The following is a 25,294-nucleotide window of genomic DNA, read 5'->3' on the forward strand; positions in this document are numbered from 1 at the left end:
TTCTATTTTATAAATGAATTAAGGTATTGTTGTAGATAAAAAAAAAATTAAGGAGTTCAAGTTTGAGGAGAATCCAGATGAAGAAAGAAACTGGTTTGTATTTTTTTAAATTAAAAAATATTACACTGTAATACAACATTTCATTGAGACCTTCTTTTTTGATCTATTTTATAAATGAATTAAGTAGTTGTTGTAGGTGAAAAAAAGGAATGCAAAGTTCGAGAAGAATTCAGATGAAGAAAGAAGCTGGTTTGTATTTTTTTTTTTATACAAGGAGAAGACTGAAAAAAAAAAAGACGAGAACGAAGAACAATCTCCGTTCAGAACTCGCTATTGTCCCGCTCTCTGCTTATCTTGGTGAAAAAAAAGCAAAAGAGGGGAAATGTAAAGGAGAAATAACAAAAAAGAAGAGAGAGAGAGAGAGGGAGAGGAAGCGCACGGATTACACGCGCAGCATTCCCATAGAAGCGTTGCAGTTATCCGTTGTCGCGGATAATAATTCAAAGCTAATTGGCCGGTGGATAGGACACTTTCCCCGGCTTTGCTGCGCATCTTTTTGCAATAATGGTCGCCGTTAAATTTTTACCGGCCGAATTAACGACAATCTTCCAATCTTTTCAACGCGTTAATTTCTCCCTCTCCCTCTCTCTCTCTCTCTCTCTCTCTCTCTCTCTCTCTCTTTTGCAGAGAATATAACTTTTCAACGAGAGAATCGAGAATTATTAAGGCAAAAAATAACAATAAAAAGAACAAAATTCGTGTCCACAGAATAAATAATCCATCCAACGACAGTGGAAAATCAGTCGCGATTAACAAAACCATTCCCCGAATTTCTATTCCTCTCCGATTATCATAAAAACAAAAAAATTCGAAACCGAAAAAGATCTCGATGTATCCTCTTCCCCATAATACGTTCCGATAACCAGATATTGTAACAAAAGAGGCTAGAACGCGTTCAACGAGGAGTAAAAAAAAAAAAAGGGGGAGGGGCAAAGAAAAGCGAGAAGGAAAAGTAAGAGCGAGTAGGTCTATTAAAGCGGCCCATTATTGCGGCGGATTAATTAAAATCCGTGGAGAAATCCGCCTCGAGGCCCCGATACGCCGCGGTATCTTCGCCTAATGAACTGACCATTATCAAGACGCGAGTCCAGCCGCCCCATTATCGTCCCATCATCCCCGGCTATTTGCTATCTCGCACATGATTATTCATCCCAGAGTCCCAGGGACACCGCAACGCCACCTTTGTCCACTCTGATTTATCTCCTCCTCCTCCTCCCCCCCCCCCCTCACGATCGATTTCGAAGCTGGCTACAGAAGGATAATTTACGGCCGGTCTTTCGTCCGTGCATCTCTCTCTCTCTCTCTCTCTCTCTCTCTCTCTCTCTCTCTCTCTCTCTCTCTCTTTGTGTGTGTGTGTGTGTGTGTGTGTGTGTGTGTGTGTGTGTGTGTGTGTGTGTGTGTCCGTCCGTCCGTCCGTCCGTCCGTCCGTCCGTCCGTCCGTCCGTCCGTCCGTCCGTCCGTCCGTCCGGGCATTGGTGTTGTTTATCGAGTTCGAATAATTGAAAACGAAGTATTTCGAATGTCGAGAGAAGCTTGGAACTTCTTCCGTAATTTCGAAGATTTGCTGGTCTCGATAACTTGAGAACTTCCGGTTCTTGGAATATCATCGCGTGAAAAAGAAAAGAGAGAAGGAAGGATTTTTAATCGTTTCGATCGAGTTCTTGTTGAGATATTAGGAAAACTTTGGATAAACTTTGAAGATCGGTGGTTTAACTCGACGCGATTTCCGGTTCTTGAAATATCATTAAAAAAAAAGGGTAATTTTTCGTAATCGTTTACATTTAATTGAGTTCGTATTACAAATTAGGAAAATTTTGGACCTCTTCTAACTCGATACGACTTCGGATTTTTGAAATATGATTTTTCGAATCGTTTAGATAATCGAGTTCTTGGTAGAAATTAGGAAAATTTTGAACCGCTAATGACTTGGAAGATAATTACTTCTGGTGGACGAATGAAGGATGGTTAGAAACGCGGAAACGCTTTCCTCTTTAAAACGATCCTTCATTTGTCACGATACGATTTCCGGTTACTGAAATATCATCGTGTAAAGAGAGAAGTAATTTTTTTCAACCGTTTATCTTTTACCTAATCAAACTCTTGAATTTTGAACCGCCATAAAAATAGTGACTTCCTATTAACGAGCAAAAGTTCATTAGAATCTTTAAATAATAAAACCTTTCATTTATTATTTCCGGTTCCTAAAATATCATCATTTAAAAAAAAATTGATTTTCAATCGTTTATTTTCAAACCTGTTAAAAAATTAGAAAAACCTTGAACCGCCATAAAAATAGCGACTTCCTGTTCTCGAATAAAATATCGTTAGAAGCGTAGAGCCTTTAAAACGTTTCTTCATTTATTATTTCCGATTCTTAAAATATCATCATTTAAAGTTTGATTTTCAATCCTACTAAAATCAGGAAAACTTTGAACCGCCATAAAGATAGTGACTTCCTCCTGTCAACGAACGAGAGATCGTTAAAAGCGTAGAATCTTGCCCTTAGATACGATTCCCGGTTCTCGAAATATCGTCACGTAAAGAAGACCGTTCACCAGCGCCTTCGTCTTCTCTCCCTTCGTCTCGCCGACCTACCCCAAACCCCAGACAAGCGCCAGACGCGACTCCCTGCAAGAGCGTTTCCCCAGGAAAAATATCCAGGTCACCAGGCCGCAAAACCCGATTCAACAACTTCGTGGACACATCGAGGCGAAAGAAAGAAGAAATTTCGATAGAAATTTCCTTCCAATTTCTCTTCGACCGAATTTCAACGACAATTCGCTTTCGATGATTAAGAAAAAAAATATATAAATTAACGAACCCGACAATTATCGTAATAATAGTCTCGCGGCAATGGTAAGTCACGCGTGTCCTGCGAAATCCTAACAACGCCTTTGTCATTGTTGCTCACGTGACACGTGTGCGCATGCGCACGCAAGCGATTGTTTGCGCGGCGATCAGCGAGACGACCGCCTAATACGTAAGCAATCCTAATAACGAGAGCTATGACGCGAGGCCCACGGTGCCGTGTTCCATTGTTGATGGATCCGCCTTTGGAAACGTAAACAACGGACGATGAGACGACGTCAAAGCGAATTTTCGAGAAGATTCGACGGAGAATTTTTCGCGAAAAATTTTTATCATACCAAATAATCCCCTTTTGAGAGCCGAGTTTTCTTTAATCCGAGAGAGAGAGTCAAGCTTTCGAAAGCCCTGCGATAAAATCGTCGAGGAGGCGAAATTAATCCTAGCAGGCTCGCCTGGCGGCATCAAATTTTCCTAAAAATAAAAAAAAAAAAAAAAAAAAATGCTTTCGTTGGGGGAGGGGCCGGTTTTTAAAATCCCTCGATTCCCCTAACTCGCTTAACGAGATGTGGATCGAACCGCGTGTTTTCCTTCGCGAAATTTTCCGCGACGAAGCACCTTTTCCCCTTTTTTTCCTGTCTCTTCTTTTCCCCCTCGAAAACCGAACGAACGCCTTGGAACGAGGGTGAAAAGTATTTGGGGGGGAAAATAGGGCTCTGCAGCAAAAGCCCTCGAGCGAAATAAATCGATGGAAACCGGGCGTTCAATCCTTTCCCCTTTCACCAATTTCTCTAATTTTCTTCCTCCGCCACGCGTTCTCGCTCCGTTCGTTCGCAGGAATCGATTTTTTTTCAAAGGATCGTACAATTCGAGGCGAGTATAATGCATGTTTCTAATACTTCGTTCGGGAAGGATCGTTTCGCCCACGAAGGAAGGAAGAAAATGGCACAGCTAATAATAAACCGATAACAAGTTTTCCCCAACTATCCCTTCGGATTATTATAATCTCCGTTGAAACGGCTGCGAAGAAGACTTGGCCGTGTGTATAGGGCCTCCTCCCTCTAATGGATGATAACGCAAATCCCATCGCAATTTCGTCCAGAGAGAATCCAACAATGAGGCGAACCGCCTCGAGGAGTAGGAGATGGCTGGGTGGGGAGGGAGGAGGAGGGGACGTCGTCGTTTCGAGAAGCCTGGCATGTGCCCGAGTTGTGCAACAATGTATCCGCTCTACGACGGAGAGAGAGAGAGAGAATACACGGCGGAATAAATGGCGGACAGGTTGGTTACGAATAGAATAGGGAAATCGAGCGAGAGTGAGAAGCGCTGGTCGTCGATGCTCGTAGAAATGGCGGGCGGCGTTTGCTACTGCTACTGATCTTTTTCCTGAACCTGCTCTCGTTGTGATTTTAACGGGGTTGGCGAAGTTGCTTTGATAAATAATTGATCATTCGAAGCATTCGAGTCGAGGTTCGGCCGGGGTTAATTATAGCTAGGAATAAATTGGTTGGCTCCGCTAACCCGTTCCTGGAGCGGTGAATGAAATTTGATTTATTACGAAAGTCGATAAAGTTTTATTTCGAATCAAGAACGGGAGCAAAAGTTCGTATGTCAATGAAGATTTATGTTTATAGATCGTTAAATTAAAACATGGTTTTAAAATTCTGATTTTGAGAGGGTTCAAATAGTTCTAAAGTTGTGAAAAATTGAGAGGTTCAAACAGTTCTGAAGTTCAAAAATTCCCTAAAGTTCAAAAAATTTTGATGTTGAGATTCCAAAAATTTTGAAGCTCGAAAAATTCTGAAGTTCAAAAAGTTTCTAAGGTCCAAACAGTTCTGAAGTTTAAAAAAGTTTCTCTCAAAATGCTCACACTTCTTAAAAACCCCCTCCATGCTCATCTTACGAGATCTTCGACGAGGTACGCAAGCGACCAATAACATCGTGGACCATGTTCATGATTGAGCCCCACTCTCGATTTAAGGAAAATTCCTAAAATGAGACTAGAATGAGAAGCTACACCGCTCACAGAGTCCCAGGAAACTGAGAAGTATTAGCAATAATTCCTCTCAAGGATAAAGCTGATTGTGAACGATGGCTGGAAAATATCGTCTCAAGTCCTAAAAAAGAAAAAAAAAACACCAGCCACGCAAAATTTGTTTCCAACAAATATATACAATTCGAAGAATCTTCAAATTCTTCTCTTAACGTTTGAACATAAATATTATTTCAACTCTATGAAAGGCAAAAGTATATAGTATATACATGAAAGGCATACATTCTCGAATCTTATTACCTTACATATTCCATTATATTCAATTATCTCTTTGTGCACATTCGTTGAACAAACGTTTCGCATTTTTGTCAATGCATAACGATTGCGTAGAATTATCGAGCAAATATCGCGTATTTTATCGCGCACGTATTGCACAGTCAAAGCGATTATAAATAAAGCAGGGTTTATTCGAAATTTTAACCAATTAATTTTTCATTCCCCGTTGACTCTGTTATAACGCTCATAACGCTAATAAAAATTACGCACAACTGTGCGCCTCATCGCGAGTGACGAGCAACAGCAAGGAAAAAAACAACCGTCGCATTCTCGTTTTGTCACCCTGTAATGCAAAACACGTTTTCGAATCGCACGAAGCTCTCCATTCCGTTCTCTTTTAAACCGCGCGTGCACGCGTGTGCAATTACAATTATATTACACATCCTATCCTAGTTTAAATTTACTTCCTTGTGATAAACTATCGTGCAAATAAATTCTTTTCTCTTTTTTTTTTTCCAAATTCAAGCTTTTATTACGTAAATCGGGTACAAGATTACTAAATTTCTGTCTGGATCGGATTTTCGTTGAACGATTCCTCTAATTCACCGAATTAGAGTGAATTAGATGAACCTAGATAACCTAACCTAATCGTCGAACTTTCTCGGTGTACGATCGTCGTCTTCCAAATTAAAATTTCCGCTTTAAATCTTTGCTATCACTTTTCGCACGTTTCGTAAGATACAATGTTCTCTCTCAATGGCGCACGAACCATTTCGGTAGCTTCGACAGCCGATTTCCCGAGCTGGAATGCAAAAAGTAAGAAGCGACGCGAACAACGCTTCTCGTACGCCATGTCACGTGAAATCGTTGCACGGGACTGGAAACTCTTGGCGCGCTCGTCTTGAGAACAAAAGAACGCTGTTTCAGATGGCGCAACGAGCGGGAAGAAATTGAAACTCGGTCAAAAATTATGATCGTAAAAACATTATGTTCATTAATTGGACCGTTTATTTTGAAAATGGCGCAAGTTCATTTTTTGTTGTTTCAAGAAATTAAAGATTAGCATATTAGTCAATTCAAAAATACAAATTGTAACATGTAATTCGATTATATATTTACGGCCTGTAAGTAGACTTACATCATTTTCGTAATTAATCAATTGTAAAAATCATTTAATTTCAATTATTAAAATTAAATATCGTTTAAAATATATTTCATATCGATCCAATTTTGTTCACGAATAATAACAAAAAATAAAATAGAACTAATTTTTTATTTTAAACGTTAATCATATTTATATATTGTTAAATTTAATACAATATATTGATATTATTTATTCACGCTCTTTACGTGGCAATGTTTTGAAATGTTCATGATGCACAGGAGATATATAAGGTAATAACTGTTCCATATCCTTATATTTTTCGTATGTAATAGATCTGGCATGTATGTTATAAAGACACGTAGGTGATAAATCTAACCTCTAATCTAAATTCTGTGTCCGTCATCTACGTTTATGGAAATTGGACATTACACCACTTTCATAATCGATCGCCACGCAATTCCTTTTATCGGCCAATTTCGAATTGAACAAATTATCGGCATTTTTTCAGATATTAAACATTTAACCAGTTACAGATAAAAAGTTTATGCCAAATCAATCACAAATTATCTCATTTTTTTGTCAAAATAGATTTACACCATTTTCAAAATAAACGATCGTAATTCTCGTTTTCCGTCGTAGATCTCGAAGGAAATACGCGATACTCGCCAAGTTTTTCTTGCCGCTCCTCTATCAGAGAGGCTGACAAATGCCACGGGGGAGAGGGATGGAAAAATGCAAAGCTCCTTTCTCTCTCTGTGTGTGCGTACAAACAGCATTAACCCTAAGGGCTCGTGGCTCGAGTTCACGTGATATCTAATGGCACGATTTTTCTGCAGCCACGATACACGATTACAAATGGAAACCGGTGTGTTTTGAAATTGGATACTCTAGGATCGCGATCGAGCTTGCGTCGCCATTTTTTCCTCTCTCTCTCTCTCTCTCTCTCTCTCTCTCTCTCTCTCTCTCTCTTATCGAATTTGCACGAATGCACGTTATTGTTCAAAGAATATATTATACTTATGAAATTTGTAAATATAAATATTACACTTTGCGGTTCAATTTGCGATTGTTGTTGTAAATGAACGTGAATATTATTTTCTACTTATTCTTTGTACAATTGCAAATTAATTTAATGTTGCGACTAAAATTAATTTTTATCACTTTTTTTGAAGGTCACTTAAATTACTTGCTTAACAATGCTTAATAAATATTAATTTCTCGCGAGATAATCTTTCGATCAGTTTCCTTATTTTTTTCCATTTTTTTTTTTTCCTTCTAAACAAGAGTTTAGCCTCGACGAGATATCTGTGCAATTATAGCGTCGCATTTTTTCATTTATATAATTTTTTACGTAAAGATTAATCGTCATACCCACGAATAGGTATGTTGTGAAACGATTTGATCGAAATGAAGAATATATTCAATAAAGGAAACGAATTATGTTACATAGACCTGCTTTTCTGCTACTTTAAGTTCACACGTGTGGCACGTGGACGGTTCAAAAAGAGGAACAATAATGTTCAATTCATATATATTCAACGCAATATTACACGAAATTATTACTACATTTTTGTGATTAATACAACAAGATTTGCACGTAATTTGAAACTCGTGATTTATTTAAAATCGAGACGAAAATAGTTGAAAAATAATTGCGATTCGAACGAGATACATATATACAGGGTGTTCACTTTGAATATTGCCGTTGTTTCTAGAATAATACGAAAAAATATTATATACAAAATTTGTATTGTATAGAGGAAGGGGATATATTATAAATATATATAAATATTTTGTGTGTATATACAGGGTGTCCACGTTGAATATTGCCCTTACTTCTAATAATATGAAAAAATATTGTAATATATACAAAACGGTTCACTCGCCACGAAACGGGTCGTAGCAAGGGCACACGTGGAAAGTTGCATCATCCGTTGCGCCGTTCGTTTTATTTCGAATTTATACTCCTTTGAAAACGAACGAGCAACGTAAATTCCGTTCCAAACCCGAACGAAATATACCATTTTTTTTTTCTCTTTCAAAGAGAAGGAAGGAACGACGAGAAAAAGAGTGAGAAGGGAATCGGATCGAACCGATTCGTATTTGATCGATCGAACGAACGAGCCTCGACGACCAACGACACGAACGAGGCGAGAACAATAAATGAGATGGAACCTCTTTTAAGTAGCTCGTTAAGAATTATTGCTAAATCGATACAGGCATGGCGAGCATCCTCAACGCATTTTCCTCCCCCCTCTCAAGTGTAATAGACTTGCCACGGTGATCCACTTTTATCGAATTTGGCCTGCGAATATATATATAATATATGCCCTTTCTCTATATAATGCAAGTTTTGTATACAATATTTTTTCATATTATTAGAAATAACGGCAATATTCGAGATGGACACCCTGTATATATGGATTATACAGAAAATATTTTTATTCGAACGAATTTATGGATATATATATACCCACGCAAAAAATGTCTGTATGCGTAGATGAAAGCATAGAGAATCACAATATGCCTTCTCTCTATACAGTGTAAATTTTGTATATAATATTTTTTTATATTATTTGAAATAATATTCAAGATAGACACCCTGTATATATATATGGATTACATACAAGTTTTGTATTAAATTTTTTCATATTATTAGAAATAACGGAATTTTCAAGATGGACACCCTATATATATGGATTACACACAAAACATTTATATATAATATATGCCCACCCTCTATACAATTCAAATTTTGTATACAATATTTTTTCATATTATTAGAAATAACGGCAATATTCAAGGTGGACACCCTATATATATGGATTACACATAAAACATTTATATATAATATATGCCCACCCTTTATACAATTCAAATTTTGTATACAATATTTTTTCATATTATTAGAAATATAATGGACACCCTGTATATATATATTACACACAATATATATATATATATATATATATATATATATATCTTTTTCACTCAAAAAATGTTTGTATGGATGAAGGCATAGAGGATCACAATATGCCTCCCCCCTTTCTATACAGTGCAAGTTTTGTATACAACATTTTTTCATATTACTAGAAATAACGGCAATATTCAAAATGGATACCCTGTACATATAGATTGCACGCAAAATATTTTTATTCGAACGAATTTATATATTTATAAAAGATAATATATATAATTATAAAGATATAAATGTAATTATACAAGGATAAAAAAAATTTATTTTTCGGGCAAAAGTATGATTGGAAACGTTGGAAATAACCTTTCCAAGGATGGACATGAGGTTTTTGCTTTCGCATTGTCGGATAACTTGTTCGTAACCGATTCGGCTAATTAGCCCGATTAGGTTTCTTCCTAATCCCAATTTCCTTATGGATGCGCCTTTGCCTTTGCTGATGACTGCGATCCAGTTTAAAATCACGATTCCAAGTTTACCGCGTTTACGAGAAAATAATCCACCAGGTGGATCGGGGTCCTGTATACGAAGCGAATAATAAATGGTCTCGCGGCAAGTTGAAACGATCGATTCGTCAATGCCTTCTCCTCGATGCGTCTTGAAGAATGGTGGACCTTTTCCTCGGATCTTGCAAGTTTACGCAACTCACTCCCCGTCCCCGTTCACTCGTGACCCTGTCGAACCGTGGACTCGCGTGTAAATTTTTCCAAGTTTTTCGATCAACAACACTTCTTTGTCCTTATATATATTATCGTGGATTTCCTATTGAAAATTTCACGATTTGAAGTAGATACACCTCTTTCCACCTTAAAGACAGAAGAGAAACGATAAAAAATTCAAGGCAAACCTCTTTATAATTTCATCATTCAATTCAATCAATTGCGATAAACTTTCCATTGGCAAATACCCTTACAATTTCCCTCTACCTCATATACAATGACTCCAGAAAGTATTCGTACTACTATTTTACTATTAGAAAAATTTTACCTCACCCAAAAATCCTGATTTTAATGAAAATTCGTGTAAAACGTGATGATTGATACAGCAATATTTTTTTTTTTTCGATGGAAAAAATTTCCTTGATAAAATCAAAGACAAAGCATCATTGAATTTTTGGATCGAATTCCAACGAATAAAATAACTTCGCGTATAATCTTACATACGTAAAAACTTTCGTTAAAATCGATGATAAAATTCTACACGCATTGGATATATAAGACACTAAGTAAGAATATTTTCCAGAGTTGTTGCGCGTAAATAGAAACGAACGTCAAAGAAGCGCGTCAATCCTGGAAATAATTGATAGCGGTGTTGCGACAATGCCGCGCGTAGGCTTAGAACGGAGCCTTGGCGCTGGCGAAGACACCGGGTGAAGGATTGCGTTGTTGGGGAGAGGAGAGGAGGGCGCGTGTCAGACGGGCGATCTATCGCCTGAGGCGTGTCAATAAGCGTTTAGCTTTCGAAATCGCTGCCCTTTACCCACCACCATTCCCCCTCCCCTCCCTCACCCGTTCTCTTTATTTTGCGGTAAATCAACAGCCGCAGAATGGAGAAAGTTCGGCGGATATTTGAACGGAGGAACAACGTGCTGTACTGTTGTGCCGTTAATAATAAACGCGGTTAATAATAAACCACGAATCGCACGGTGTTGCTGAAAGTTTCGAGTGTCGACACATATACATATATATATGTAGACGCGCAACGGTCGCTGGCTTCGACTATTGTAATTTGAGGATGTACAACTGTGCTCTATATTCTCTGTTACCGATGGTTTGGTCTACGATACAACTTTTTTTTAGTAAAATGTCTTGCAAACTCTACTATACTTTGCTCGCATATTTTGTCCTCTTATATTTCTTTCGTGTAATAAGTTCTTTTTTAGTATCACGTATTATTTAATTTTTCGAGAAGCGAACGAATATTAATCCTGTACGAGTTTAAGTGCGGTTGAAGCATATATAATCGAAATATTAAATTAACTTTCGGAGAAGAGACTATAAACGAGAGGATCGTTCAAAAATTCAGGTCTGAAAATGAAAATCTTGAAAATTAGCCCCGAAATAGACCGAAATCCACGTATCTCGAATGACAGTTGTCAGACATTTGGATGCTATAGGTAAAGTGAACAAATTGGAAAAGTGGGTACCGTACGAACCGACAGAGGATCAAAAGTTTGGAAGTGTAAAACTCGAAACAGTGGAAATCCATTTTTAAATAAAATTATAACTTCGTACACGATCTGGATAATAGACGTTAATGAAAATTCTGAAACTATCGTTACGGATGAAAAACGTTACGGTATAGTAATGAAGCGAATAATTTTCTGAAACAAGGAGACGCCATAACCTATGTTTCCTGCGTGACAACGCTCGACCGTGTACATCATAAATCATATTTATCAGATATTTCACCAACCGATTATCGCTCGTTTCGCCATTCATAGTTGTTTTTAAATGAATGAAATATTTGGAGAGGCTAAATAATCGAAGCAACATTCGAAAAATTTCTTCGCGTTGAAACCACAAAGTTGGCTCGGATCGATATATATATATTGTTTTTCTTTCGACTACCGAAAACGGCAGTTTCACGCGGTACGAGCTAATAGTTATTCTAGCGAGGTAGTAGTCATCTTTCAAGAAACTAAAGTTGAAGAAGGAGATTTCTTACACTGTTTGCTTTCGATACTTTGGAACTTTATACTTCACCAAGACATTTATCGATGTTCACTTCGATATTGAAGTGAACGCAAAATAAATCTTAAATTTATTTCTGTGTCTTTGTTAAAATTGTTTATAAAGCAAAAAATGATTCGTTTCGAGCGTAAATATATATATATTCGTATTCCGTATATATTCGTGACCCCGATTCAAATAGCCAGCCGAGCGATGAACAATTAACCAAACTATCAAACTTATCTCTAAATCCTAATAGCTATGCTCTAATCCATCGCGATAAACAATTTAACTCATCATCCGGCTTACCGATATCTTGAACGCAATAAAATTTATCCCATCTTTCGTTTTCATTTATACACCTGCTTATCTCGATTTACATCAACGATACTGCAACGCGAATAAAATACGCGAATTGACGATTAATTCTCGCGCAATCGCGAGAAAATAATTTCGATTATTCGTCGCATCGAAATTCAATTCCTTTCTTCAAAATTCTTCAAAAAAATTCGACCGTCATGGATAGGTTAAGAAAGTTAAAATAATTAATTATTAACCCCCCGGTCCAGAACTTCCTCTTAACAGGAGTAGATTCCCGATCTGGGAAGAAAATTCTCCCGTCTCGAAAAAGAAAGAATAAATGAAAACGGGAGAAGAAAGACTGGCCAAGAGATGGTGAGAGGTGGGGAAGAATGGGTGGGGATGCAAAGCACGGGCTGTTGCTCATGTCGGTCGCGTTAGCAGCTGCGTGGCTCGTTACTCGTTCCTCGTGATTTATTCGTAGCCTCTAAGTGGCAAAGTGCATCGAAACCAGTGCAATCTCGCATAATCTTTCCTCGCCACGGAACCAGCCTTAATTCGTCTCGAAAGTGATCGTAAGTCCGTTGTCGCTTGCGTTCGAATTTTAATTACCAATTACACCGGATATCTGCCTGGTATCAGTCTCTGCTCGAAAACTACTAGCAAGCTAGTTTCTTCCTAATTTCTCCATTCTCTGTTCTCGTTTCAAAACGAATTTTCGAAAAGAATTACTTGCTCAAGCATAGTGTAAAAGATAAGTGTTTCTTTCTAGTTTTTCTCATTCCATTTTCTGGATAATCTCTTTTCTCGTTGCGATGCCTCGTTTCGATAATTTCGACAAAAAATTTCAAAAAGGAAATTGGAAAAGAATTACTTTGCGCAAGAATGATGCGCAAAAGGCGCGGAATCTTCCTCCCCTCTCCTTTTACTCTTCTTGCCGCGTAATCAAAATGGAGGAGGAAGAAGGGAGCGCGAAGGAAGGAAGGAGAAATCATTCGCGCGAGGAGGGCGCGCAAAAAAACGAAAGTCGTGGTAATTACGGGCGTGGGCGTGGCGAAAAGCGAAGCGCGGGATTAACGGTTCGCCTGAAAGGCAAAAGGCAAGTCTCTTTCTCTCTCTCTCTCTGTTTCGAAAAGCCAGAAGAGGTTGGAAGAGTTGAAAAAGGCTGTGTGTGTGTGTGTGTGTGTGTGTCGTGTCTTTTTAAGCAACTGTAATCGAATCCCCGTGCCTGGAAGCGCGTCAAAACAGAAGAAACAAGCTTCTCCCCTCCCCTGAGTTTTTTTCGTTCTCCTCCTCGTCGTGAAAAGGAAAGAAAAGAACAAGAAGAGAGAAAAAAAAAAGAAGAGCACGAAGAAAAGTATCACGAAAGAAAAGAGAAATAAAGGAGAGGAGAGGATATTGTTTGATTTTTTGGCAAAAAAAGGGAGGGGATTCAGGGGACAAGCAATTTCCTCGCGCACGCGTTTTTCCCTTCACGCACGCGAGGATTACGCGGATTTACACATCCACCACCATTTCTCCTTGGAAAAATTATTCTCGAGTTGGCTCCCTTCCCTTCCCCCTCCAGAAGAGAATTTCGCTCGCGGATTTCGCCCTCATCAACGGCAAACGGGCGACAACCTACTCCTTCCTTCTCGTTTTATCTTTTCCTCTTTTCTTTTTCGTTTTAAAAAAGATGAAAAATTTTTCACCCACGTTTACGCACGGTTCGCGGAGCCGCGCCAAGCGGATTAACTGAAAAATGTATTAAAGGGGTTGGGCGATGTACGAAATGTTTACATGCCGCCCCTTTTCTCTCCTTTCTTTCCTTTGGTTCCATTGATATTTATCGAACAGCATTTTTATTGCGTCTTGTTCTCGGTTTAAACAACGACTAAAGTTGTCGTCGTTGTCGTTGCTGCTAACTTTTGACTCGTGTTGATTTGATCTTTTGCATACATACGTTCGAGTGTGTTTGTCAAAGAGAATGCCAAAGGATTTGAAGGGAAGTCAGTTTACATGAATGGAGCTGAATATCCTGTATATCCGTTTCGGAATAAAGCAACGACGCAACACCGAGAGTTCGAGAAAATAGCATTTTCGCAGGAGACTGGAGGGCAACCGGGCTGGAAACTTGGCCGACGTCAATTTCTTGGTGAAACAATATCGAGAAACGAGATTCGAAAACGTTTTTGTTCAAGAAATTTATCTTGAAATTTAATTGATTCGTTTACTCGTCTAATCGTTCAATTTTGCAGTAATTACAGCGAGTAGAAATAAATTTCATTCACCATAAATATTCCTCGCATCGTCCACGAAACGATCGTATCGCACGAAAAATTGAAAATTCGCCTTAAGATTGCAGATTTTGCACGCGTCTTTTTTGTCGCTCATACATCTTACTCGTCAGAATAATTTAATATGTACAACTCGTAATTATAATATTTTCACAAAAACAACGACAAAGTATTGACAATCGCGCGTTGAAAACTCGCCTTAAGATCGCACTTGCACTCCTCGCATTCCCCACATTCTTCAAAATCTCGTCTGTTGCAATCTTTTCCAATTTATAACGAAAACCTCGCATCAGACGGATACAGACGAAGATATTTCCTGTTAATTATCACACAGTTGAAAACTCGCCTTAAGGAGTTCCACACTCGCACATTCCCCCTATACTCTCTCCTCGTAAACTTCGCACGTTTCGAAATCTCCTATAATATTCGTCTACGACGAAAATTTCGCACCAACTTGTGTATCTTATTATCGCGCTTGTATCAACTTGAATCGCATTAAAAATTCGCCTTAAGCCCGCACCTAAAAAGATACTACCTGAAAATCCGCAGCTCGTCTCGCCTCTGAAGTCTGACGAATCTGACGAAAAAAAAGAAGAAAACACGTTCGAAGCGGGAGGAACGTTCGAGGAGGCGCCTTAAAGGCAGGCAGTCCAGTTTCCGTGGCAAACAAGTTCTCTCCCGCGGCGCGTGGTGCGTTGTCGTCGAGGTGAAGGCGCAAGACGTCCGGTAAGACACGGTAAGAAGCTTTGTGCGCGGTTGGCCCGCGGTTGCCGAGTTTCTTCTTCTTCCTGGCTGAGCGCACGCGAGCGTGTATTGTTCGCGCGTGGCCACCATTGTCGCGCACAACAATGACGCGGTGCCGAGGAATCCCCTTGTAAGCCGTGACGGGAACGTCGCATTCGTTAGCGGGCCGCAAATTGCAGTTTCCCCCTCCTTTCAACCCACTCCAATCCCCTCCCCCTCCTCTCCTTCAAGACGACGAGAGATGGCGCGCAACGGGACAAATTTTCGTTGAATACAATACAACTTGTTCCCGCTTGACGAATTGGTTTGCTCCTCTCTCTCTCTCTCTCTCTCTCTCTCACTCTGTGGTGTATGGAAAAAGATGTAACAAACTGTGCGTGTACCCTCGATCGTAAAAAGAAGTAGAGCGAATAGAATTCGATTTATTAATAAATTTTAACGATTATTTGGACTATTGGCGAATGGAAACTCGTAGGATAATAGGATAGAAACGAGAAGTAGTCTCTTCGAACGAAGAGAAGTCACGAGTCGATGGATTCCTGTGACGAAATTCGTACTCGATGCGATGACACGCTCTAACCTGCCACGACATTTATCGCCACGTTTACGTCATCCATGGGTCGAAACATGGTAATTAAAGGAACTCTGTGGAAAGAAATTCGATGTAACGAGCCCCTGTCCTGAAATTTCTCTTCGAAGCGAGCAATTAACCGTGTTTCGATTTCATTCCTCGCGGAATAATTTTACCTCCTCACTGTCTCTAGGCGATGGTTTACAGGTGGTAATGCAACGCTACAGGTATGTATGGAGCGAAGCTTCATCGATGGAACCGACTTTCTTCCCCCGACTTCTCGTTTCATCGTTTAATTTAAAATTGTTTAATTGGTTCTCGCTTACAGTGATTAATCGACGTTATTTCCCGACCGTTGGCGAGGCGGAATATTTATATTGTTTGTGGGTCGAGTGGATTTGATTAAATGGAACCTGATAACGGTGGAGAGGAGGGGGGTGGGTAGCTATAAAAATTTAACGAGATTCTTTTATGGAAGGTTTACTTCCCCGATTCTATCCGTTTTAATTGGACGAACGAATATTCGGATGGCGGATGCGTCGATCCTGATTACCTTGTCCAATGATGTTTTCACGGATGGAAGAGGCAACCGCGAGTAAAATTAAGAAGAGCAAAATACTGATTACTTCGAAAATATAATTTTCTCGCTCGAGAATATTGTTGAAATCAAAGTCGAGGAGAGAGAGAGAGAGAGAGAGAGAGAGAGAGAGAGAGAGAGAGAGAGAGAGAGAGAGAGAGAGAGAGAGAGAGAGAGAAAGAAAAGAAAAGAAAAAAACGAAATGCATTATTTTAGAAAAGAGCGAGCAGGAGAGGATTTTATAAACTAGTTTCGAGACGGAATTATCTCCTCGAACGTTCTCCGATATTTTTTTTTCTTTTTTTTTACAATTTAACAGGGTGAGAGAATCGGTAATGAAACCGATTCGAGGACAAGAAACAAATGACCTTTTCACCAGATAAATCACCCAGAGGAAATATCTCCAGAGAGAGAGAGAGAGAGAGAGAGAGAGAACACCTCGTTTCACGATCGATCTTCCGCCACCTTGTCCCAAAAAAGAAAATTCAAAGAAGCGACGAGCATCGAATCCCTTCTTCCCTCGCCGATGTTTCGAACGAAACGAGCCGCGATAATCCCTCCTCCTCTTTGAAAAAAAGGCGCGTCGTTCATTATGCCTTTTGGCCGAAGGAAATTCGAGGAGAAGCGATTTGAAGAGAATTTTCCGGGTGCGAGAGTGGGAGTGCATCGTTCTCGAAAAGTTGCGGGACGGGGAGGAAGAAACATTCGCGGCGATGAAAGAAAACCGCAAAGCGATATATTTCCTTTGGGAGCTGCGGCGTGTCCGAGGCTCGATTGCCGGCTCCGGGCATTTGTTACGGTCACTTACTCCCCCACGAAGCGGGGGAAACTCGTGTCGTCCCCCGGGGCCCACTTTTCCGCCCCCTTTTCGCGACAGCGAAACATACTCGGCGGATACCCTCTGCATTTTTCAATGCGTCGCCATCGACGAATTAATTTGGGGGCCACGTGCACCAGTGTATCTCGTTTCGACTGCGGAAAGGTATCCGTGTTTCGTCATTGCGACGTTGCCGTCCATTGGTGGAAAGACACACAGAGAGAGGGGCAACAGTGGAAGAAGAGCTACAATTCGAATGTTCGAAATCGTAAAAATTATTTTCTTGCGAAGTTACGTATATAAGATTCGAAACGCGTCTAGCTTACAATTCGCGTACAATTGCAAAATTACATCTATAAATTGAACGATTCGTTACGAATCGTGGTTAGCCCATGCATTTTACATCTATCTATACGTTGGAATTCTCTGGATTAGTATGTGTGACAAATACCACGGTGGAAACAAAAATATATGTGAAAGTAGGCGGTTCCTTCCACATTAACGCGAGTCTTTTTTCCACCTCGGTGAACAATATTATTTACTGCCGCAAAAAAGTCTCGCAGGACGGCAAGAAAAGTCCTTCAAACGTTTTGTTGACAATTTTGACACCGCACGCTACACGGTAGTGGAAAAGTTGTATATAAATTGAATATTCAAAATTGTAAAAATTGTAGAAACGGAACGTATTTGGTGCAGTTTGATCGTTATATGTTAATACAGCATATCTGTATATGGATCATATACGAAATATACTGTTCGATTAATAGAACGTTTAAGTGACATCTCGTATTTTCGTGATTGATATTTTTGAAATAATCGCATCGAACGAAATCTGACGAAAAAAACGAATGAATATATCGTGTAAAGATTTTGTATTATTTACGCGTGAATTGAATATCACAGGACGCGATTCTCTTTGAACGCCGTGCTCAAAGCAGTAAAACAAAGGCATCGAGCCACATATAACATAATTTATTACTTCATTAAATATATTCTTTATTTTAATGATTTCACAACTTATACATCGTATCATTGGAACAAAGCAATAACATTGACATAAACTATATACACATATTCTTCTACATATAATTCTCGTGAATTATATTTTGTCAATAATTAATATTACATGTACACATATATTATATCATAAGGTTTATTAATTATTAAATATATATGTATATAATAATTATTGACAAAATATAATTCATCAGAATTATACTCATAGTTTACGAGGAAATGGAGATCTCCTTTGACCTAATTTTCGTTTTGCAAAATTTCAAAGAGAAAAAAGACAAAATAAAACAAAGACATAAATATTCCTTATATATTCTTCATTTTAATCGAATCATTTCACAACCTATATATATATATATATCGTACGATTGGATTATTAAATATCGACAAAATATAATTCACGAGAATTATTTACGAGAAAATATTTCCACAGAAGATCGTCGAAATTGGGGCTTCGTTTTAAAAAGGAAGAAAGAAAGAAATGACGGAGGGCGAAGAAAGAAACAGAAACAGAAGCGGAAAAGGACGAATAAATCTAGTAGGCGGGAGCTTTTCCAGCTCTCGCTGGTGTGCCAGCTAATAGGAGCGGAGAAGTTGTTTGACATTAAACAAACACACGGTGGGGGAGTCGTAAACTTTGACAGTTGGGATGGGGTAGTTGAGAAAAATATTCCGCGGGGATTACTCGCCTCGTCTGTTAAGAGTAACCGAGCCTAATGAACGCCTGCGATCGTCTCTCTTCCACTTCTCTTCTATATATATATTTTTTTCTTTCACCCCACCCTTCCCCTAATAAAACATTCCTCCTCGAATCTATATTATAATTCGCCCAAGTGGACACTTTCCAACTCGCCAAGCCTTTCCAAGCCCCTCATTTTCTTCGTCCAAGTTGATGAGAAATGACTCGCGCCCTCGTGAAAGGGGATTTCTTCCAAACGAATTCGAGTTGAAGTTTCGCTTCATCGATTTTCCTTTTTTTTTTTTTTTTTGAATTTTGTCGTGAAACCATCGCCATATTTCTATTATTATAATTAGCTATTGTTATAATTAGATATCCCTTAAATAAACGAATTCTTCACCTCTAAAAAGTGTCTAAAAATCTTCTCCAACAATTTTTAAGATTTCCCTTATATACTGTATTATTCAAAGTGCGAGAGGAAATTAGAAAGTTCGAAACACACACACACACACGTATACATACACATGCAGCAAAGTTGAAAAATTTCGAAGCAACTTCACGGTAGGATATCGAGCGACAGAGTTTCAGGGCTGAAGCACAGGCGCCTCGAACCTGAAACTGAATAATAAATTCAGCGTGAAGGGAGAAACGCATCGTGCTTTTGCGCGATACGACACGATAAACATTGCGGTCAATCGTATCGCGTATTACGCAAGCGGCGTTCTGCGCACTGTGGAGAAGTCGAAACGGGCGATCATCCTCTCAACAAAAGTTATATCTTGTTGATTGGAAAGCAAGCGATTCGAAACAGTCGAATTTTTGGCGTCGATTCATTTTTTTGAAGAACGGAAAAAGCACGATGATGAAATTAATTATATATTGTGTGTTTATAAAAGTGTGGGACATTTTTGGAGGATGGATTCTAGACATCAAAACGATGAAAAAAGTTCATGTACGCGTATGCCCTATAAGGCTTAATTAAGGAGTTATAAGGAGTTTAAGTTTGTATTAGATAGAGCGAGACGGCGAAAGAGCGAGAACGCGCGGCAGTGCCGTATTGCAATGTAGCGGAGCCCCTCGATGAAAGTAAACATACTGACATTTTTTTTTATGTACAATTAATTATTTCAATATGAATTTCGATATAAGATATAATATACATAAATATCGTGTAATGTAACTATGTAACATTTAAAAAAAAAATTTTGATTAAACTGAAATCTATGCAATTAGTTATTTAATAGAAATTTATCTCGGACAAATTACAACAAATTCCACGATATTTGCGATATTTCATTATTTAAAATCATAGACGAATCGTTGTATTTCATTCAACTTGCTGTACAAATTCATAATCCATTGAAGCGACAACACACTTCTATATAGAAAGTGTTTTGAATGCGTTTTTATATGCAAAATTGCTTTTATAAAAGAATCCAAAATAAATTGAATCAATTTGAATTTCATACTATTAAATTATCCAATCGAATCACTGACAAATATTTTTATAAATACCCTATATATATATATCTGATCATTGACTCATATTTTTCGAGGAAAAATAATGATTTGGGGGGAGAGCAGGGTTTTTGATTCTTTCAATGATTAAAATAGCGAGACAAAGCTTGGTTCGTTTATTTTGGAAAAATTTGAACGAATTTGATGGACGAAGGATGTATATGTATATTGAGAAGAATAATTGTTTTTTAAAATTTAAATTAGAACGCGGAGGGAGGAAGGTAGCCGATGAAGAAGTTTAAATTACGAAATGTTAATCAGCACGAAGAGCGAGGCGAATGGAAGCGACCCGAATCCACTTGATGTTCATTAGGGTCAGTTACTTTTAATGGTGGGAAAGTAATTCGCCGGATTATTTTACCCCCGCCGTGCCACCGGCCACTTTCAACCTTCGAGCCCCCGTGTCATCCCGCTTTATTATTAATTAGACGGCCGTGTCTTTTTTTTTTTTTTTTTACCGTGCTTTCATTTTTTAACGAAATAAAATTTCCCCTCCTTTGCCTTAACCAGGATTAATTTATCGATCGTCCGCGATTTTCAAGGTTTCGTTGGTGTTGGTGTTGGTGCACCTGTCGAGAAATTGCTGCAAAGTTCGCGATCGATGTTACGCAAGATGAATTCGAAACGAGTTCACCGTTTAACGAATCGAGTTAGGTTAGATTAGATTTGCCCCGCTCTGAGCAGAATCAAGTGGACGACGAGTTCGCTTTTCACTTTTGGTAGGCTTATTAACCTTCGCCTGTTGCGTCGATATTCATATTATCGTGAAACGATAAATTTCTATTTCTAGACGTATACTTTTATATCTTCATTAGATAATATCGGTCACCCCTTACAACCTTTCTTTCCATACGTACATTTCTTTATTTGGAATGCTTTGATCAGAAGCATATTTTCAAATATATTCTATAAAAGTATTTCGAATACTTTAATTAAAAGCATATTTTCATCAAATATATTCTATGAAACTATATTGGTCACTTCCATCCATATATTCATTTCACAAATCTCTATTTGAAATGTTTCTTTAATCAGAAGCGTACTTTCAAACAAATATTCCCTAAAACTATTGCTCACTCTTTATCTTTCTTTCCATCCGTATATACATTTCTCTATTTCGGGCGGTTTAATCAGAAGCAACGTATTTCCATCGAGTAAAATTTATCCTTTATACAAAACGGAATTCGATGTGGATTCTGGTGAACAAGGGACGAGCGGGAGGGGGGGAAACTCGCGTCAGGATGCGAGACACGCGGGTCGCTATCCACAGGTAGCGACAACTTGGCGAATCTCGAAACGTGGGGGTAACACGCGTCCGTGCAATGTTCGGCCGGGACAGTGTAAACGCGAGCGCCGTCCCGTCAAAACGTGGTGGCGCGCGTGTACACGCACACGCGTCTATCAATATTGGGCCAGGTTGCCTAAACGTTGGACCGGCTATCAGCGCCGCGCCGGATACATTATTCATGCGCGATAAAGTATTCCACGGGATGCGCGTGTGCACACATCGAGCGGAGGGGATCGGCAGCGCCACGCGACGAATAAAGCAACGATATTTTACCTACTCATCCCTGGCTCGCTGGGATGGGCCGACTCGATATTATTCGCACTTTTATGGGTCAAATGGAGGTTTAGATTTTTTGTTGAGGATTTTTCTGCTGGGGAAGGAGAAGGAGTGGAGGGGGATGGGTTTACGGTTTCTCGAAGGAATGGTCTGTTGGAAGTGAAGTTAAAGTCCATAAGATCGAGCTTATGGAGTCAAGAGGGAAGAGAGTGAAAGGGGATGAGATGAAGAGGAGATGAAAAGAGGTGAATTCGACGTTTGATTTTGCCAGTTAAATTTTGTGAAAAAGTTAAATTCCCTAGGATAAAGTGCATAGAATTAAGCTTAAGTTTTCGCGAAAAGAACATGAATTCGATCTTGTATAAGTTTAAATTTTTAGATTTTACGAAGAAACTATGGTTGGATTCTTCCATTTCTTTATGAAGAGCGTAAAGAAGGATGAATTCGACGTTTGATTTTGTGAAGAAATTTATTTGAAAAAGATGGTGATTGGTAAACTAAAAAGTCCCTAGGATAAAGTGCATAGAATTAAGCTTAAGTTTTGCGATCGAGTTGAGACGAAGGGAACGAAAAGAGGTGAATTCGACGTTTGATTTCGCGAGTTAAATTTATTTGGAAAAGATCGTGATTGGTAAACTAAAAAGTCCCTAGTTCGACGATTGATTTTTCGTGCGAGTTAAACGGATCTCGCGAATTGATCTCGTGAACGAATTTATTTGGAAAGAGATCGTGATTGATTGATAAACTTGTTTAACTTAAAGTTAAAGTCTATAGGATCGAGCATATATAGCGAATTAAGCTTAAGTTTTTGGCGACAAAGTTGAGATGAAAAGAGCGGATCGAGGATAGTTTGTTGGAAAGGATCGTGATCAGCTTCGAGCTTGTGAAAAGGGGGATCGAACGAAGAGAAGAAGAATTCGATTTTGCGAGTTAAATTTTGCGAACAAATTTATTTGGAAAAGACGGTGATTGGTAAACGGAAAAGTCCCTAGGATAAAGTGCATAGAATTAAGTTTTACGAAAAGAATTTTTGCGCACGAGTGGATTTAGAACTCTCGAGTTAGCTGCTTGTTGGAAGGAACCGTGATCGGCGAATTTAAAAATCTATATTTTTTTCTCATACACGAGGTGGATGGAGCCTCGGGTTAGACGAAAACGCTCTCGAAACTATTAATTGGGAAATTTTTCAAGACAAGTTTCCCTGAAGCAAATCTTTCTTCGCCTAATTTATAGTTCGTAAAAATTGGATTGGAAATTCTTATCTGCTTCTCGAGTGAGTTTAACAGGATTTTAAACAAGAAAGCTTAAAAAAATTATTATCTCGTTTCTTCTACTTTACGCACGGATAAATAAAAGATGTACTTCGATCGAAGTTGCGTGTTAAGAGATAGCCTTACCTCGTCCTTAGTGTAAATGCGAAAAATCTTTCCCTTCTTTGTTCCCTTAACGACATTACAATTTAACTTGTGAATGTCGAAACGCGTCGAAGAAGAAAGAAGAAAAGGTGTAATAAAAATCTCGCAAATTTCTCTTACAAGACTCGTAAGAAGAGAAACCGAAACACATCCCCTTTATTCACCACCACAACTGCCACCTATCCCGACCGTAAACCAGAGCCACTTAACCCCGAGGAACAACTTTATTTTACAACCGGATCGTAAACCATTGCCTCGAACTAAAAAGGGCTCCTCCAGTTTCCATTCGATCCTTTCCTCTTCAACGACTTCGTTTCGTGGGCCGAAACCGAATCGAGGACGCGCCAAATTCGAAAAACTTGCTTCATCACTCCTTTCAATTCCAACCGAGAAGAAATTGGGATGCTGGGATTAATCAATCATCGGTTGATAAATTAGAAGAGCGAGGGAGAATTCCAAATCCTTTGGAGGATATTTTTTTTTTTTTATTATTATTATTTCAGACTCGCAGGATTGAATTTTTCGTATTTATAATTTCGGATTATACACGTTTTTCATCGTTGCGATTAATATTCATCCATCCGAACGATTAATCCGCCCCGATTTCCGGTAAAATATCCGTTTATTCGTCCGGCGATATTGTCCGCGTTTATTATTATATCCCTCGATATCGAGCGCATTGTCATCGTCACATCGGGACAGATGGGACGTGTAATCGTGTAGAAATACGAAATTTTTCCATCGAGAAAATCCTCGAACAAGATTTTATAACGCGCTACGTGATAATGACCGTGTTAAAATTGTCGTGAAACAACGACAAAAGATCCCGATTCCCGATTGAAAAGCGAGGGAGGGGAGGGAGCGTTGAAAACGAGCACACGCTAATTGCCCGCTGTTAATTCTCCTCGCTGTTATGGAGTTTTAATATCGGCCGGTCGGATCGGGAATTTGTAATCGGCCAGCGGCACGCAGCTACAAATTGACGCTTGCTGATTAATTAAAGCGTTAATTAGGACGTTTTGGCTCCTCCTCGAGCTATCCGTGTCCTCCGCTAGAGGGATCCATTGTAGAGAGATCCATCGACGGGACAAGTGGCGCCAACTGTGCGCGAATTCGTCCGCTAATTAGCGCCCGACGAAACGTGGTTACGTGGCGATCCTCCAAGGATTACGTCGAGGACCCGAATCGATAGACTACCCGTGCCTCGATCGCCTATAAACTTCGAAACTTTCAAAGATATATATATGTAATTCTAATATATATTCCGCTATATATGCATCGAGAAGGGAAGAGTTTGCTCGAGAAACGTTTCGTCCCGATAATAATTATTTATTATCATTGAATGGCGTTTTCGCGTATCGATGGGAATTTGATTTTGAAACGAGCGATTCAATCTATCAGATTTATCGGAGAGAGAAAAAATATCAATGAAAAGTCAATCTATAAAAGATAAACTCTTTTCCCTTTCGGTTCTTTTTTCTTTTTTTTTTTTTTTTCCACACGCCGAAACCAATTTGCATTTTTCGCGACCGGTTAATCCCTCTAAACCGTTCAATTTTCAACAACCGACACGGCGCACCGTGGAAACATTCGAAATATTTTCGAGCCGACCACGTCCCACCGATTATCACGCGCGTTCAACTATTTAATCGAGCTTTTGTCTCGACGGTTTCGAATCGACGCCTCGAAAACTTCGATCGTGGAATTTCGGTGGAAATCGGTTGAGAACAGAATATATATATATATATATATACACGGCACGATCCTTCGAGAAACGAGATCCAGTCACGGATAATTAACCGTTTTGCCTCGATGAGAACGACTCGGTTGGCTCGTGCTCGTTTCGCGTGTACCGAACGTATCCCTTTCGACTCGAAGCGCAAGGTCCTTTATTGACCCCCCCTCCTTCCCCCCTCTCTTCCTGCAGAGAAATA

The 25,294-nt window shown here is 39.1% G+C and overlaps 1 protein-coding gene across 3 annotated transcripts in view; it reads right to left on the bottom strand.

The window, feature by feature from the left end:
• Positions 1-25,294, bottom strand: part of PH4alphaEFB (prolyl 4-hydroxylase subunit alpha-1) — a 292,581-nt gene that overhangs the window by 183,329 nt on the left and 83,958 nt on the right. The window lies entirely within an intron of this gene.

The sequence above is a fragment of the Apis florea genome, unplaced genomic scaffold (assembly GCF_048593485.1).
Source record: "Apis florea isolate Af1SG1 unplaced genomic scaffold, ASM4859348v1 contig_2350_pilon, whole genome shotgun sequence".
NCBI classification, from domain to species: Eukaryota; Metazoa; Arthropoda; class Insecta; order Hymenoptera; family Apidae; genus Apis; species Apis florea.